The following is a 6,283-nucleotide window of genomic DNA, read 5'->3' as shown; positions in this document are numbered from 1 at the left end:
CTTCCGTTTCATCAACAGTACCAGGAAGAAAGGTCTCCATTTTATCGGCCACAACATTATTAGTGGTATCCGCATCAAGAACCGCGGTGTCACCTTCATTGTGGCACTCAGTAACAGTTGTTAAATTCTCCATCTCCTTCACTGGAGATTCATCTTAAATGACAACAATACCAGAAGATATTTGAAACTCAACCCATCTATTACGATGTAAAACAAAAGGAGGATCTTCCTCTGAGTCAGTACTCTCATCAATCATCCTGAACTCACTAGGCATACCTCCTATCTTCTCGGGAACAAAGATCTGACGATTCCGCAAGAAATTATTTTTTTGATCTTTTCTTCTTCAAAGCAGGCTCGTCAACAGCCTTGGAATCCTTAATTTCGGCATTAGACCTCTTACCAGTAAGAGATCTTATCTTTTCCAACGTCGACCCTTCATCACTTTGAAGAGTCAGTCGTTTTTTTGCTACGTGCTTCACCTTTTTCGAAGGACTTGAGAAAAATAAAATGAATATAAGATAAACTCTTTCATCATTGCAAAGTAAGATATTTCTTCAAATATTCTTACCTCTGTCTTTCATAGAGGCTCCATCCGGCTTCATCTCTTTGAGAGTACGAATACCCTTCGAAACGGCATATGCCCCCCGCGTATGAATACTCGCTTTCAAGCTTGAATCACAGCTTTAGTAAACTCCCTTATGTTTGAAGGTTTAACCAATCCAGGGTTAAAAGATGTTGAACAAAGGAGGAGTTTAAAGAGAAGAATTGAGGCAATAAAGAAAACTAAGAAAATAATATTACCTCTCACATTCCATTTCTCCGGGAAGGTACCAACATCCCCGTTCACCCGCTGAGCAGTGGAGATAAATACGAACTCATCAAACCAATGCCGACCCTGACCATCTTCGGGGTCTTCGACCAATTTATTAGATCCCCAAGCTCTAAACATAATCATAGAGCCCCGGATAAAATGGATCGAATTCAAATATAAAATATGATCAAGAGTAATATTCACTCCTACTGGATAAAGCAACATGCTCGAGTAATTGAAATAACGACCACCATTCAAAGAGTAATTTGTGCCACACAAATATTCAAGCAGCGGCAAAATCCTTCGATCAACGGCGGAAGAGGCAAAGTAAAGCCGATAGTAAAAGGATAGATGTATACCACTAAATATTCGAGAAGATGAGCATTTACGGGCATATCCTTTCCTGGAACTGCGATATCGAGATTGGGATTTTTCCAGTGACACCTTTCCTATATAGAATCAAGAGACTTCTCAGTAACCTGAGAAATAATTGAAGAAACTAAAGCCATTCTTTCTCCGTCCAACACCGAAATATCACGGTTATTGCCTTTTGGAAGTGAAATCTTTAGATCTATAGTATGTGAAAGCTTCTTCAGAATCATACTATCAACAGAAGGCAGATTCACATTAGCCATATCAATTTCATCATCACCAACATCAGAAGTTGATGAAGATGAAGGCATGGGAACAGCAGTGGCAGCGATAGCATCACCCATAGATTTTTTGGGAGGCATTTTATTCTTAGGGTTTTCAGCGCCCACATGGGAAGGAAAAGCGTCAACAATGACGGTCTTTTCTGAAGAAATATTTTGAGAAGATGAAGGAGAAGAAATGATTAAAAATTGAAGCAATAGAAGAAGTTGAGGAAAAGGAATTTAAAGTTGAGAGTTTTTTGAGCGGAAAATTTGAGATGAAATAATGAAAAGTTAAAATTTAAACTTTTGTAGAGAAGGTAAAACCGCCATCACTACCTTGGGAAACAACGAGAAAATGAAGGGCACGGCAACGGCCACGTGGCTCACATCTGACTTCATCATTTAATGCGAGTCTTTTCAATTCTGCGATTATGCCACGTACCTAACATCAGTTACAACGTTTCCTATTCCGCGATCAGAAGATTCAAATAACTAATCAAGGGAAGGTAGATGAGAATCGGCAAGATAATTTCTCGGGAACATCTGTCACGACCCATTTTACTAGGACATGTGGGCACCTATCGTTCCCATCGCGATAGGCGAACCCTTATCCGAATATATTCAATTTAAGTAAAGGCAGAAGAAATAAATATAGAATAAGTCAAATCATCCATATCAGATAAAGTGCGGAAATACTAAATATAACCCCATAGATCTGGTCTGGTCATACAAGAGCACTAACTACATACTATGAGCCTGAAAGATGAATAAATTCTCATAATACAGCTGTCTCAAAATAAGAGTAAGACAAGTAAGTAAGGGAGAGAACATCCGGGCAGCGGCCGTCATCGTGCTCACCCTGAAATGACTCTACAGCAGCCTTGTCAATCATCCCTGAGGGAAAAGAGTGGAACCTGTCTAATACTCCGCATCCATAAAAGAATACAGCAAGCGTAGGTCAGTACAAAACAACAGTACTGGTAGGCATTGTTGACATCCAATTTTGACCCTTATTTCCTCCAATTCACTTTCTCAAGCTTCTAAACTAATAATTACCTTATTTTTACTATTATAATTATTATGGTTATTATCGTTATTCTTTACTATTCATTGTCACCATTTTTAGAAATACTAACTTAAATCTACATTTTTTATCAATGTTACTACTATTACATTACACTTTTTTTTAATTGATTGACATTACGTTATTAGCTATAAGTCGATACATCATATGCTAAATCATTAACGGTAAGTTTGTAATATTAGTACTTTTTTTTCTACATATTAATTACTTTATTTTCTACATATTAATTACTAATTGTCATCACATAATATATATTGCACAAGCTGTTAAGTTAGAAGCTAAAGAAGTATAAGCAGGAAGGATTAAATCCAATCTGATGGCCCAAATGACCAATCCAAATAACACCCAAATCGTGGCCCAAACAAGTCATTCTCATCAGCTGCCCATCTTACACTCAACCCAACCCATAATTCTTTTAACACATTCCTTAACCCTAAAAAACAAGGAGCAGCCACACCCCTCTCCAAAACAACCCCGCTCTCATCTCTTTCCTCTTTCAAGTAAAAATCAGCTTTCACAGCCATGGCAGGGGCTCGACCATTCCGTTTCCGTGCAAGTCTCGAACATAGTCAACATAAGAGGCCAACAAACATTTTGAAAATCTGATTTTTCTACACAAGAAAATCAAAAAAAGCGTAGATTGAATCCCAACCCGTGACACCCCTCTACTCACCCTCAAATGGCTATTTCTTTCTTCTCTAGTGCAAAATTCTTCTTTTTTCGCCCTCTGAACTTTGGACCCAACAAAAAGCCTTACCAACTTTGTTTAAACCCGTTTTTGGCATTTTTCAATTTGAAACTCAAATATTAAAACTCTAACCTTTGTCTCCTATAAATGCTACCTTACATCTTCAATAAAAGGGGACGTTTTTGAACCACCTGGAAACTTTACCACACTCAACATTTTCATCTTTCCACTACTACTCTAAATCTTAGATTTGTTTAAATTTTTGGCGGACTTTAGCCGCAATAGAGATTGTCGAACTCATTTTGTGTCGAGGTTCGGATCTGTTCATAAAGAGAGAGTAGATTTGAGACCCCGACGTCCTAATTCACTGCATCCACAAGAGGTAAATCCAATCCTTTCACTCATTTCTTGCTTTGTTTGAGACTAAAGTCCCTCCGTATAGATTAATGAATAAATGCTAGTGAACATGACTATTACTTTATTTGGTTGAGTTAGGTTCTGTTTTTTGCTATTATTAACCATGTATCTCGAAGCTTGAGTTTAAGGTCAATCTTTCTGGATGTATTAATTCTAAAACATGAATGATAAATCTTTGATAAAATGCTAGTGAGCTTTCTATTTATTTAATGAGAAGTAATGGTGGTATGATATATGTTAAGTCCATTTATGTGTTATGAAAAATGATAAGTGTAGATGCATTGTGCTTCAAGATTTGGACTTGTGTTATTCCGCTAATGTTTTAAAAGGTTTAACTTTGAGTCCTTTATGGATTAGCCGTTATATTTGTTTACTACTACTAACTATTGTTTATGTCTTAATGTGGGGGGGGGGGGGGACTATATTTGTTTCAGTTCATATAATGTATAATATGAGTATGAATGTCTGTGTTGCTTAGAGATTTTTGAAATTAAATAATAGTGTGGCTTTTACTTTCTCTGTCTTTCTCATGAACGTTTAAAAGGTATATGACCTTCTTCTAATCGTTTATCGTTTTATTTTTCTTGTTTCACATGTACATCGGAGCCGAAGAGTTTCATTTTGAGACTCAACAACTTGACACCGTTCACGGAGTCCGCACATCACTCACCGTCAATTCCCTCTTACATTGCCTAAGCGGCATATTGCAGAGCATTCCTATCGCTTGTGAAAGTCGAAAATGGCTTTCATTATTTTACGATACCATCTTTGCGTATCCGTTGGTGTGATTGAGATTTCCCATGTGACTACCTTTATTTGTATTTTGTGTGACCAATTGTTTAGACCTGAGTTACTATAATTTACTGTTTGTTTTAGCTAGCATCAGACTACTTACTATTCTACATGGAATATGGCATTTATATGTAAGGAAATTGAACAGGTGATTAGTTATCTACGTCTCTTCAAGTTTTATCCTTTTGGGTGGGAATTTGGTTAAGTGTTTTCATTAAAAGTCTTATTCCACAAAGCAGCCATCATTTTTCTCACTAATCTGATCTTTGTTTGAATATAAATAGGTCTTCAAGTCACCAATTTAAGGCTGCACTTGTTTTATCAAATAAGTTGTTTTTGAGTTTACAAAAAAACACATTTCGGTGGATTTTCATAAAACCATTTTCCAAGCATAAATTGAGAAGATTATTTGACACTCAGCGTTTGTACATAAATTTTACAACTTTACAACTAGCCTTTTTAATCAACTTAAGTCCGGCCGGTTAACCATTGTTAATGGATCTTAAAGGATGCTTAATACCTTCCCTTTAGATTAATTGAACCCTTACCTAGAATCATTTGGTTTCGTAGACTTTAAAATGGAGTTAACTTTAGACAATCACTTTAGTAAATTTTAGGTGTCCTAATTCACCATAAATAATTAGGTGGCGACCCCTTTACTTCAATTAACCCCGAAATTACCGGAATGTTGTAAATCATTTTGACTCTGGTTGAAATGGGGTATAACAGCATGGCGACTCCGCTGGGAAAACTTAGGTTCTCACCATAACGGACTTAGTTTAATTAGGCTTTATGTACTTGTTTTAATTACTTTAGATGTTTTTAACTTCTTTTTTTACATGCTATTAATTGTTTGCGTGATATAAAATGTTTATGTACTACTGTTTTGATATAAACTGTCATCCCGTATCACTTTTCTCCATGATACATGGCCGATACCCGGTGATGTTTAAGCATAATCGAATTCTATATTAGAAATCATGAAGAATGATACTAATATTGCTATGGTTTCAATTAGGTCAATTCTAACCCTAGAATTTGGGAAAACGGGCCCACAAGGGCAAAACAGGAAATTTGAGGGCAAAATACCAAATTAAGTACTAGGTAATCATAACCTAACCACCAATTATTGATTTAGCTCAAGGATTAGCCTAATTTTTTATTTCAAGCAAAACCCCCAAATTGGGTATAAACCCTAAGTCTTTGATTCCGAAATTCAATGTTAAAAGTGGAAGATCTATGATTAATAGGCTTAGATTCATCACATTTTAGCATAACCATCATCAATTTATCATACATGAGCCTAAGGGAAAATTCACCAAAACCCTCCTTCAAATTCCATCTCTAAGGGATTGTTAAAGGGAAGGGGGAAATCTAAGATGATTGTGATTAAGGAAGAGCAAAGGATTAGACAAGGTTTACCTCAAAGAATTTCTCCAATTTATCTCCAAGAACAGTTTGCTCAAGCTCAAATATCGAGATGGGAAATAATGAGGGTCTAGGACTTATTTAAAACACAATTAATGAAAAATAACTGCCTGTCACTGCCACGGCCGTAAAGATGCCGCTACAGCGGCGCCTCTACGGTGACTGGGAGACCGCCACAGCGGTATGTCCAACAATTCTCATGGCCGCCCCAGCGGCCAACACACAGCCACAACGGTGCCGCTAATGCGGGCACCAGATACCAGAATCTCCCGAATTTTCTAAGTCTTCAATCGAAATCCAGGGTTATTCCTGAGGCCATCTGCTCACAAACCAAACACACAGACCCACACAAAAATACATTGCGAACGCGCTCGTGGTCTCGAAATTTCCAACGGGAGTCTCGTTGATCAAGTCAACCCTAATGCCTT

Source organism: Lycium ferocissimum, chromosome 4 (genome assembly GCF_029784015.1).
Source record: "Lycium ferocissimum isolate CSIRO_LF1 chromosome 4, AGI_CSIRO_Lferr_CH_V1, whole genome shotgun sequence".
Classification (NCBI taxonomy): domain Eukaryota; kingdom Viridiplantae; phylum Streptophyta; class Magnoliopsida; order Solanales; family Solanaceae; genus Lycium; species Lycium ferocissimum.
The sequence above is the reverse complement of the archived record's forward strand: the minus strand, read 5'-3'. Positions refer to the sequence as shown.